The following is a 13150-nucleotide window of genomic DNA, read 5'->3' as shown; positions in this document are numbered from 1 at the left end:
GTATGTTATACAGTCTGTATTTATAATATAAATGTATTTTTAAATATCTCTCTCTCTCTCTCTCTCTCTCTCTCTCTATCTATCTATCTATCTATCTATCTATCTATACATACCATACAGAGTGGCAGGACCTAGAGAACAAATCCAAATGCACATCTTTTTCTAGCAGTAGATGATTTTATTCTATGGAAACTGTCATACCAAAGATGCAAGATATATTTTACAGTCAAGGAAGGGTCTTTATTATATGATTTCTTTTTTGTATCTCACTCAACCAAAAAAGATAATAAAGAGCTCAGAAAGGTTAACTACTTGTAGTCCCTGTCTAGTATCTCTACTTTTTTTGTGGGCTTTAATTTCAATCATAGAACAGCATCGAAGCTAGTATAGCAACAAATCCCTTAGATTAGAGCAGAAGTTTGTATTACAGACCTACACGGGAAATTAGTGTTTATACCTATTTTCTTACACTGAAGATCATAAATACTTGACCATTATTGATGTCAGTTTCATACCCCTTCCTTCCTTCACTTCAATATCACTCAAGAAATACGTGTCCTTACAGAAGTATAACAGGAATTGCAGATGCGGAAAATCCATGGCTAGCTGCTGGTTACTGCAAAAAAAATGTGGAGAACTACTAATGAGTGACCTGCACGTTGTGTTGTGACTACTGGCAGAATGCAGGTACCTGTAGATGGGAAGGTATACCAGGCAAAAAATCTTCATGAACCAAAAATACAAAACCATGGTTTTATAAAGTACTCAACTGCAAGATGTATAAAGAATTATAGAAAAGCAAAGACAATCAATATTAACATTGTTTACATCTGTAGTCTGCTATAAGTATGTAGCCAGTGTAAAGCAAAATTTAAATTAAAAAGGTTTAGTGTCCAGTGCCTACAGGAAGTAGGAAATCAAGCAAATGCTAAATGTCAATAGGTGATGTAAACAAAGGCTGATAATTATAGCCCTATGGCCCAGAGTAGTATCTTCTATGCAAAAGTCTCAAAAGGTATTAATATTAGGTAGGCGTTCAGTTTATAGACACCACTAAAAATGTTCCAAACACAAATACATTACAAAGCAATGAGGGCATAACGCAAGCACTCAAAAGAAATGCCAGTTAGAAGGTGACAGTTATGGAACCACGCACATGAGTTACAACTTAAAAGACCATATGCCATTTTTCCCCACAAGTGAATGTTTGCACAAAATTCCTATTCAAAGTCAATGAACACATAACTCTAGAGTTTCATTGCTATGCAAAGAATGAACTGATGGCAATATCCCAATTTCATGGGCTGGGAATGGATGCATGGATCCTGTGACAGAAATTGCTTATTAATATATGGAGCTTTAAAAACAAATACCAAGGATATGAATTCTGCAGTTGCTTTGCATGTTATAATGCATTACTGTGCAGTGTATTTACTTTATATTGTGGAGGCTGTGGCTGGGGGTTTGGGTTTGCTCTTTTTTCTGGAAAGCTAGCACCAGAAGTTATGTGTATAGTCTCACCACACATCATTGTGTTTTCCAGCTGTTGGAAACCCAGTGTCTTTTTCATGGACAGGTGGTATCTAGTGTTGGATGAAAAAAAAGGACATAGACAAGATTAAAGATTCTGTGACTTAAATTATTACTCAAACTTATCTAGATTAACCTTAAAATGAAAGTAAGAGTATTGAGGAGAAGGAGTCTGCCTTGTAACTGTGTATTTCTGATCTTCTGATCCAATACACATTTTCAATAAATAAATGGAGCTCCATCATTAGAGGTTCTTGTGAAATAAGCATCTTGGGGATAACATCAGAAGAAATAAAACTTACTTTAGAGCTACCAGGCACAGCTTCGGTGTTTTATACCCTTTATGAAACTATACTCATTTCAGGTGATCTATAACTACATGTTTTAATTTGCTATACATTTTTATTGTCTGTAGCATAATACTGTTAATAAAAGTAAAAAAATCTATAAAATTATGGTTTACCTAATTATACAAAGTTAATTCAGGCGAAGGTATTTAAAGTCATCATTTATCTGTCTAGTCATAAAAGCCAATTTCTCAATAAAATATGGTCTTGGAATATAAACATTTTGAATAATATGAAGAAATATGGGCATTAGTGTAAAAAATATTTCAGTTATTTCAAGAAATTACATTAAAAGAGAGAATCAGTCAAAGAATGGCATCAAAACACAAGAAAATAACAGTAATATATTTTGAAAAACTTCATCCATAACAAAATAATTCCAAACATTGAGAATTTGTAAATGAAAAATAAATCCCAATTGTTTCAATGGCTGTGGGATTCCATAAATAAAGCTGAAAATGTATTATCTAAAGTATCTAAATGGATAATTTAGATGGGAATGGAGATGGGAAAACTCAGTAAGGAACATGCAGAAGATCTCTGCTTTTGAAACATAAGGTCTCTCAATGTTTTGTTTTAATTTATAATTATGTGTTTCTCTGTTGGATTCCTCTATAGATTTCAAAAAAGGCCCTAGAGGTAACTTCATGGATCTTGTGCAAGGCTCTGTTGCAGGAAAATCCTTTTATCTTACACCAATCTCTTCATCTGGTATAAAATACCAAAATAGTTGAGAAAGCCAAGTGCTAAAAATGTAAAAAGAATTAACAAAATTAGCAAACTCTGATAACTACTCCTGATAACAACAAAATTTCCTTTTAAAAACATAATAACCTAAACTTTTGGGTTATGCTTCAAAACAAGCATCAGCAAGTTCCAGCAAATGCCATGAAAAATCATGATTGGAGTGCATTACTCCCTTCTCCCATCCTGATGAGGCAGCATTACTCCCTCCTCCAAAGCTGATGAGGTAGCAAGTGTTTGACACTACTTGAAGGTGCTTTTCTAGCCAGTTCTTAAGACGACTAGTGATGCAGATGCCACTGCAGCTGCCACAGGCATCTCTAGTGTTTCACTAATATTTCTAATAACTTACTTGACTTTGCTGCATCGTAAGTCCATTATTTCCTGTTTCTAGCTACTGCAGATGTGGAGAACAGATTGTTTCCTTCCCTTTCACAGCAGCCTTTTACATGCTTGAAGGCTGTTGCATCCCCTATATAGTCCTTTTAGTCTTGTAACACATTTAATCCTTCCTCATGTTCTCTCAAGTCCTGATCCTTTTTACTGAGCTCATTAGACATTTTCCAAGGAATGTCCAAAACTCTACTTTCGCAAAGGGCAGTGCTCAGAACTTGCTACAGTGCTTCCAGGAAAGCCCTACTAACCCTGAGCAGACCAAAAGACAATGTACTCAGCAGTATCACTCTTTGATATGTATAGCCCACATGCACAGTCAAGTCAGGATGGGAGGGGAAAGCTGCAAAGGGGAAATTTTGTAGGCCTTTCTGAAGCGAGAAAATATCTGCTGAAAGCCTGTGCATACAGGCTGTTTTTCACAGGAGCATTATTTCAAATTTCTTGCAGAGTGTGTTTCTGTTTAGTTTTATCCTAATAGAGTGTTTGTACCTCTTCCAATATTGCTGGTATTCATTCTTCTCCCTGTAACATTTTAACTTCCTGATGTTTTCGTAAAGAACTGTTCCTCAAGCCATGGTTCCCATTTCTGCATCTGTGCAGCTAATTATTCCTATGTACAGTACTTTGCACTTTTCTCTCTCAAAATTTGTCTTTTTTTTTTTTCCAGGCTATTTCCCAAATTATCCAGACCACTTTGAATTCTAATCTTGTTCTCCCCACACTTGCAGTTTTCTCCAGGTTTGTTTCAACTCCAAATTTAGTAGGCATACTTTATATTTCATTTATATTTCACCCTGGCCATTAATACTAATAAAGAATAACATGTGTCCAGAATGGTGGTTTTCTTTGAAAATGAATTAGACATAGTCTTCTCTTCTGCGAGTGAATCCTATTAACTTACTGGAAATGTTTTTTACCAAGAAGTGTTGCATCTGTGCAAATCAATAGAAAATGTCCTTTCTTTAAGAATGTCATTTGAGAAGACATTTTCTGAAGCATTATTTAAGGTTAAGATCTGTGGTACCTGCTGCTTTTTTCCACTCCACAAAGCTTTTTAACCAGTAACAAGACCTTGGCAAATGCATGTTGGCAGTTTCTTGCTTAATTTGCAGGTGCTTACAAATAGTTTCACTGCTTTTCCGTATTTCAAATAATTTTAATTTGACAAAGTAGCCTGCAATTCCTTGAGTTTTCTTCCTGTCCCACCACCTCCTTTTTTCTTCTTTCCTCCTTTTTTTTTTTTTAAGGTAAGCAATGCATTTACATGATTTTAACTGTTAGCATTTAATCTCCTTGAGTTACTGAAAATAACAACTGCTATTAGGCAATCTGAAGACATGTGACTGATTAAATACTTTTAAAATTTTATACAGTGTTTTTCCTCCTAGTTTACACTAAGAGTCCATCTTCTTTTTACACTGGTATTAGCTATGCTAGCTGCTAAACACAGATGAACTTTTTGGTCATCTCAGATGAAAATAAAATGATTTGTCATTCTAGGTATCTTCTGTTCCTAGTTTTTCCACTGAGTTATGGATCTATACTGTCCTTTTACTGCCAATGTGCAATAATACAAGTACTTTGCAATACAATGTCTTGCTTTCCTTGATATCTTCTTGCAAGTTGCATTGCATTTTACAGTCCAACCTTTCTGATTTTGTCTTTACAAAAATTATAGTATTCTTTTACATTTGGTTGGGTCTTGCTTTCTTTGTACTAGAAATTGTTTATGTTTTACTTATGTTTTAACCAAGGTAAACTATAAGCTTGCAGTTTACCAGTGCTGCTCTTCTGCACTCACCCTTCACTGGTATTAAAAAGATTTGTTTTAATTTCCTTAAAGACCTGCCAGCTCTCCTTAATTCCTTTTGACCTTAGACAGGCCCACATATACTCCAAGTTTATTGTTTTCCACCAGTAAAACAACAGTTCTCAAAACTCTTTTAATTATTGCTTAGAGAATTTCATCAGGTCTGGTTTTCTCTGCAGTCTGGATCTCAAACCTCATCCTTTGTATAAAATAGTATCTCCTCTCTTATTCTTCTACTTGACTTTCCTGAATATGAATAGAATATCATAGAATAATCTAGGTTGAAAATGACGTCTAGAGGCCATCTGATCTGACCTACCACTTAGAACTGAGCCAGGTTTGATGCTAATAAAACATAGTCCTCTACAGTACTACTCAAGTCACGCAAGCTTTTCTGCTGTGGCAATTAAATCATAATCCTGATCTTGAATTTAAACATCCAGATCAAAAACTTCTCTTGCAAGATACAATAGGAGGCTGAGATCATAAATATTGACTCATAGAAATTAATTAAAATCCCAAGTAACTATGTTTGAATATTCAGAACAGGTTTGTTAGGACTAACCAGGTCCCACTTGTGCCTGAAACTCCCAGTTAGGCTATTCTTTTGCTTGTAGCAAGGCTACTGTCTTCAGTGAAAAGGACACGTGAGGTGCTAAATAGTTGTTTCCAAGATCTTCAGTGCTGCAGAAAATCAGTCTTGACAATCTTTGGATGGGCTTCTGCTGCAGAAAAAGGTAAATGAACAATGAACAAGCATTGCAAGGCTGCTCTCAATATTGAGAATGAATTTCAAGTGTTGCCAGAGGTCACACTGCTGCGTGGAGGACTCTGCATGCCTGTAAATGCTCCAAAGTGTCATATACCATTAATGCATCTTTGAGCATCTCAGTGCACCGGACATGCCTGCACAGACTGCTTTTGGGCTGCTTACAACATACAAATGGGAGGCAAAAGATCTGCTTCCAGCTTGAAGATCCTTCCCCTTCCCCCTGCCTATGAATACTTTGTGAGAGCTGTTTTGATATATGCAGAGAGCAAATCCTCCCTATTGTTAAATTCCACATTATTTGAGTAAGAATAGCTAGTTTATCTTATTTTCTTAAAAACTTGCATGTTATTTGCATTTCACCTTCCTTTCGTAAGGAAATCAGGTTCTGGTTAGCAGCTGTCTTGCTATTTTTGAGGCTACTGGTTGACTGCAATTAGATTTTACTGAATACTCAAGGCTATGAAGCTCCTGCAAGTACCAGAACTGGGAAAGAGATAGAAGAGAATGAACATTTTGTTCCCTTTCTGGTTGAAAGGGAGCCATAACTAAGCTTTTTATCCATGGTGACAGGAAGAAACCAGTTCCATAACCAGAAGTTGTGTAGGATCTGAGTAATCAATATACGTAGAAGTACCTGACCATAACACATATAGCCACTCCCCTGGCAAACATCAGAAGATGCAGAGGAGAGTTGAGGACGCTGCAGTGATGATGGGCGTTAGGGATATGCAAGGGATGAGAGTGCTGCAGTAATGGGAAAATAAGAGGTGGGAATTTATTAATCCTTACTGAGCTCAACTTCACACTTCTACCACTCATTAATGAACTTGGTCTTTTATTACCATTTAGCAACATTGAAAGAATTCTGCTAGATGTAGTCCCATTTTGCAGCATGGAGAAAATGCTGCTAGATGTAAATAAACCAGATTTTATCATAACTGACACATCACACTATCAGAATTAAATAAGCCCATATCCATATACTGTTTTCTGATGGTGACCTATACATGGAGAGAACTTACTTCAAATTTTAAATGTTAACAGGACTTTGTAGTAATGGGATTTTATTTTACAGGTAAAGACTGTTAGAAACCCAAATGGATTTTACACAGGCATCCCTGATAAAAAATACACATTGAATAACACATGCTACTGTGATGGCCTTTAACTACCTTGCAAAATATGTTTTGAATATGATTTCTGATACCTAGATAGTACTAGTCTGTGTGATCTTTATCAATGATCTGGATGAGGGCATCAAGTACACCCTCAGTAAGTTTGCAGATGACACCAAGCTGGGTGGGAATATTGATCTGCTAAAGGGTAGAAAGGCTCTACAGAAGGATCTGGACAGGCTGGATCAATGGGCTGAGGCCAACTGAGTGAGATTCAACAAGGCTAAGTACCAGGTCCTGCACTTTGGTCACAACAACCCCATGCAACACTAAAGGCTCAGGGAAGAGTGGCTAGAGAGCTGTCTGGTGAAAAAGGAGCTGGTGGTGCTGTTTGACAGCCAGCTGAATGTGAGCCAGCAGGGTGTCCAGGTGTCCAAGAAGGCCAACAGCATCCTGGCTTGTATCAGAAATAGTGTGGCCAGCAGGACTCAGGAAGTGCTCGGCACTGATGAGGCCACACCTCGAATACTGTGTTCAGTTTTCGGCCCCTCACTACAAGAGTGACACTGAGTTGCTGGAGTGTGTCCAAAGAAGAGCAATGAAGCTGGTGAATGGTCTGGAGAGCAGGTCATATGAGAGGCTGAGCGAAATGGGGTTGTTTAGTAAAGAGAAGAGGAGGGTGAGGGGAGACCTTATTGCTCTCTACAACTGCCTGAAAGGAGGTGGTAGTGAGGTCTCTTCTCCCAAGTAACAAGTAGTAGGATGAGAGGAAATGGCCTCAAGTTGCACCAGAAGAGGGTTTGGAGATTGTCAAGCATTGGAACAGGCTGCCCAGGGAAGTGGTTTAGTCACCATCCCTGGAGGTATTTAAAACGTGTAGACGTGGCACTTAAGAACATGGTTTAATGGTGGGCTTGGCAGTGCTAGATTGACAGTTGGACTTGATGATCTTAAAGGGTCTTTTCAATTTATGATTCTATGATTCTATGATTTACATAATCCCTTGTCCAAGTAATTTACATGAGTAAATCCTGTACTAGCTACGTAGTCCTAACATTCAGTGGCTGAATCTCTGCTAGTAAACTGAGATGCAACAACAAAGGCTTGATAGAGCACACGCTGGAATGATACATTCAAACTTAAAATCAAAGGCTGAAGAATAAATTCAGTTAATCAACAATGCAAATAAATTGCTCCTCAAATCAACGGCACGATTCCTATCAAAAAGGAAAATTGGTGCTTTGACCCATAGTATTCAGAAGCGTTGCCGCTATGCTAACAATGGAAACATACATAATTTGTTTTGTACAATTTGCTGTCCCTTGCTGTGCTGAAAAGGACCTTTTTGTTCAGTTATGCACTAAATCCTAAACTGATTCAAATAATGTGAGAGCAGGGTTACATTATCTATGCAAAGTTTCTAGACTAAGGTTTCCCAACTGGGGAGACTGCAGCACAACAGAAAAGAAACCCATCATGGAGCCTCAATACTGAACTTCTGCCATAGCTGTGCAGACCTCAGTTAAAGGTTAACTCAGGTGGCTGTGCTTTGCCTTGAGACCTCTGGAGAGTTGTCAGGCTTATAGCAGTGACTCTGCGAAGACCCAACAAAGGTTCAATGTGCTCTTTATCTCAGTTTCTTCACCTTAACAAAAAACACTTTTTTTTCTCATCTGGTTACTGTCATCTTCTGCTAGTGCAAAATAAAAAGGATTCTTCACTGAAATTCATTATTTTAATAATTTATCTGAGTGGCAGCATGAAACCTGCACCTAGAAAAGAAATAGAAAAATGCCCAACTTCTTACAGCCTATCACTAGGTCTGTGTACCAAACCACACGCACACATCCCCATCCCCCCCCCAAAAAAAATCCCCCGAAACCCAACCCTGTGAATTTTTACTATTTGAAAAATCTTTACCAGTTACAGACTACTCTTCTCTGTGTGCTACAAATTACAATGAAAATTATATTACCAGTTTACAAGTGAAATGTGCCAATCTTAAGAGAGACAGCTTCAAAAAAGATTGGGAACAACAACGCTCAATTATGCAGGTACAGTAAGAGCCAGAGTATCATAAGCCTTTGAACTAGATGGAGTAGAGCACACACTCTGCGCTTCAGAAAAATAATGTGTTTCTTCAGACGCAACCTTTAGAGGGATCTGGAGATTGGTTGCAAAACAGAACTTAACACAAACCAGTGTAGGAATACACCACAGCACCCTGCTCTTCCCTTGCTTTGTTTCCTTCCCTTTCCTTCTTTAGTGTTCGCTGCCTTTCACTTAGCAGAAAGTTGTATGCCCCAGCCTAGCAGACAGTGAAATAACTTTATCTGTGCTTTTAGACAAACTTTAGACAAAAAAAAAAGAACCCAAAGGAGAAAACAGAGTAAGAAAGTTTTTTTCCATGTGAATCATATTCAGTCAGGTATAGGTGATATCTGAGTACTGTATTACATACACCTTTCTTCACACTCCCTTTTAGCAGGTGACCAGTCCCCCCTTCAGTTTCAGGTTCTTCTTTACTGTTGCACTCCTGCTTGTCCTGTTGACCACTGAGCAACTGGATAGTTAGCGTGTTTATTTTGCTTGTAACAGCACTCATTAATTTTTCCAGTTTCCTTCATTTCTGTGACATCTACAAATAGATCTTTGTATATTTATTGATACTGTCTACATCTACTGATAAATCCATAATAACTACTTCATCATTGCAGAAACACTTAAAGTTAATTTGAAGTAACTTTTAAGTGGATTAATTAAAATTAATTAAAGTCCTGTATCAATCCTTTTATTCAGATTTTCAGTGGCTTTAATTCAATGTAGTCCACTTCAGCCTTCAAAGTGAATTAAGCTAAATTGCTAAATTAGTGCAACTTTAATTCTGAATATGTCTACATTGGGATTAATGCATTTTAACTGTATACAAGACTACAGGAACTGCAAAAAAAACCAAACAAGTGAATTGTCTACTTCATAACAGCTGCCTGAGTTCACATCATTCCTCCACAGAAAATCCAGTTTAAGATAATCTTGTCTTGCAATGAGATGGGGCAAACTGACCATTTATTTATATCCTTTGACATGTTGAGTTGTCCTCTGATTATATCCTCCTTATTTCCACACTAAGTTGATTTGAACAAACTTTCTCTGAGCTTTCCAAGTCAAATACTTTTTTTAGTGCAATGAAGTCTGAAAGAGCTCAAGGAGAAACTGAATTCCAGACCTAAAACAACAAGGTTATTTTGGAACAAGTTTGGGGTTTGGTTTGGGTTTTTTTTGTGATCTTAATGTTTCTCACACTAACAGTTCATTTTTTACAAAAGATTTTCAAAAAGCTAAGTCTTATCTTAAAGAAACAGTTTTGATGGAAATTTGATCACTCCTGAGCATGGCAATGACAATGCTTGTTCTCTTTTGTGAGCAACAAATGAAAAGAATCTCAGAAACACATTACTGAACTGACCTTACTGGACTTGTTTTGTAGAGAAATTTCTCTGTTAGGCAAGAAATATGCAATCTGAAAATATCTTTAAGTGCTCCCACTTATCAGAGAGAACTACTAACTTAGAAGTGCTGATTTTTTGTACATAGTTTTGGGAGTGGATTCAGCAAATTATGTAAGTGAATTTAGTGATATACAGAAGGAAAAAAAAACACCCAGACCTGTTTTTCAGTATGTTTTTGCTCTGTACCATAAATGTTGCTTTCCACATCTGATATGGAATAAGTACATTACTAAACTCAATAAAATAAGTTCCTCTGTAGTTGAGGTAAAATATTACTCTCACCACATTGGAATGCAAACCGACAGATTTGCATACGAAAGCAGTTCAGAAATATAATCACAGACTCAGAAACAACCAAGAGAAATCAGGTGGGAAAAAATGTTAAGAATTATTACAAATAAGTGTCTGTTCTCATTCAAGTCTTCATAAAATCATATGTAATTTCCATTAGCAGTCATCTGAAGCAAATACTTTGTAAAATTTACAAAATAGTAATTGTTTAATCATCAGTGGTATTGAAAAAACACTGAAAGCTGACATGAGAGCTGACATGAGAGGTGCCCTATCATAGTATATACCTTCTCTCAGCTGTAAAATGCCCTTTATTTATCTATTTACTAGATGTCCATGATTAAGAATATCTGTGACATTAATCCACTGGTTACTGCAGCTTTCTTGCTGCTTGTTGCTTTTGTTCAAGCCATTCAAGTTTGTAAAAAAAGATTTTCAAACAAAGTTCAGCTAAAAATTGCCCTTTTCTTTCTAAAACATATTGTTGTCTTTTCATTTCTTCCACATAATTATGCTTTACTGCTGTCCATTACCTCTACCTGTGGATAAAGTTTGGCCTTACAGTGACTGATTATGTGAATAAAGTTATCATACACAGCAATGGAATGATTTTCCAGTGAATAATATTCGGTTAGACAGATTATTTGGTCAGTCAGTTTTAGGTGTCTGAAAAGAAGCTGTCCTTTGCAGCATCAGGATGACGGTCAGGCAATGTATTTTACATATGACAAATGTAGACTTTCGCATTTCATCCGAAGCTTTTGTGTAGATGCAAGAAGTTCATTGCTGTAAAATTTTAATTTTCTATGCTGTCATTTGACTTTCACAAACCTAAGAAATTAATTTATTACTATTTTTAATAAAACAGCTAATGTTAGATTGTAAACTAGGCATAGAAATAAGATGGCAAAAATATTTGGCTTTCAATACTTCGTGTGGCATAATGAATATGATGTTCAAAGAACAAGTTAATGCATTTCTCCAATAATTTTGTTTTCATAGTATTACAAGTAATTTCATGCAAAACAAAAGCAAAATATAATATAGAGAAGCTAAAGTAACAGCCACTGTCATGGCTAACACACTACATTGGGAATTTCCAGAGTTCAAAACAAAGGCAGCTGTATCTCAGACTAACCAACCAATAGTTTTTTACATTGATAATTTGTGAAGGCGACTTAAAACAAGTACACACTTAATTGGTCACATGACACCAAGCAGCATGAGGCTGGGGCTTTTTTCCCAAATTTTTGTTCTGCTGCTGAGACTCAAGATCGTCTCTGAATGGATTATTAATCAAATATTTTGGAAATTCTATATTTACTTAATTTTCAGTGCTGTTTTTACCATTGGATTACTGCCATTTCTTCCCTTGTCCCTACACAGAAGGCGGCATTTGTGCCAAGGGTTACAAGGAAGAAAGAAAACAAAACCAAATAGGCTCAGTACCACATTGGAAGGTGAAGGAATTCGGTTTCATTAATAAAAATTCAACAGTAAATTGCAGTCTCGGGGTTTTAGCAAGACATAGTCAAAAGGAAGAGAAAAATCACAAGGTGAATTTTTGTCTTACATTGTCTATTCAGTGGGCAAAACCAGAAAGATAGTTCAACACTATCTTCTATGCAATCCTATTACAAACGTGAGTAAGAATCAAGGAATTGTGTTCATCTGGCATTAATATTAAAACCCTTAGAAATCAAATAAAAATGCTGACATGGAAAAGCTGTAAATATTCTAAAGATTCAGTGGGAAAGCAGATTTCTAAATGTGATGTTAAGAATGAAAAATCAAAAAAGGCCTTTAATTGTGGCAATGAATTTGGAATGGAGAACTAAAATGTCATCTGAAAGTAATAGCCTTTAAGGTGAGAGCATTTAAATTTGAGAGGTTGCCAATACTTCTGGAATGTAATAGGTATTGTACTACACTAAAATATGGAATAAAATACCTGTTGCTTTTTTATGGGAAGATCTGTTTACTATTAGAATGGTAGAACTTAATTCTACCAAACAGTACAATCAAGAGACTACATGAAAATATTTAGGGAATTATAAAGCACTGTTTCTGACAAATTCCTGAAATAGATGTGTTTTGTGCTGCAAATTCAATAAGCTTTAACAGGATTTTAGCAGTTGCATTTTTTCTTCTGGTCTGAGGAAATAAAACAAACCTCAGCTTCCACTGGAAAACAGTGTCCAACTTTACTACAGAATTGTATTACAGCATTGGTTAGGAAATTGATTTTCAGAATAGCATATGTCACTTTCATTTCAGGCCTGTAAACACAGCCGAGGATGTTAATGAAAGCCTAGATCAAACCAAAACTTGCATTATTACCTTTCTTCTTCCAGGTCTGAGTTTTAATAGCAACTCTCAGCATTGCTAGCAGATGACAGATGAAAGCATTATCAAGAGTCAAGCACTACTGTCTTATTTGAATCAGAGTCTAGTAGTAGTTTTCAAACATTTGAAAGCTTGTGAACTTTAAAAAAAATCAGACTGTTGTACAGAACACATAAACTTTTTCAGATCCACTAGAGAAACAGTACGTAGACCCTGAAGTGTCTACAGACGGCAGCTTGGCAAAAACAGATCAAAGAATGAGCTTAGAGTGCTCAAGGAGCCAGGTGTTG

Source organism: Phalacrocorax carbo, chromosome 2 (assembly GCF_963921805.1).
Source record: "Phalacrocorax carbo chromosome 2, bPhaCar2.1, whole genome shotgun sequence".
Lineage (NCBI taxonomy): Eukaryota > Metazoa > Chordata > Aves > Suliformes > Phalacrocoracidae > Phalacrocorax > Phalacrocorax carbo.
Note: the sequence above shows the minus strand (reverse complement) of the source record.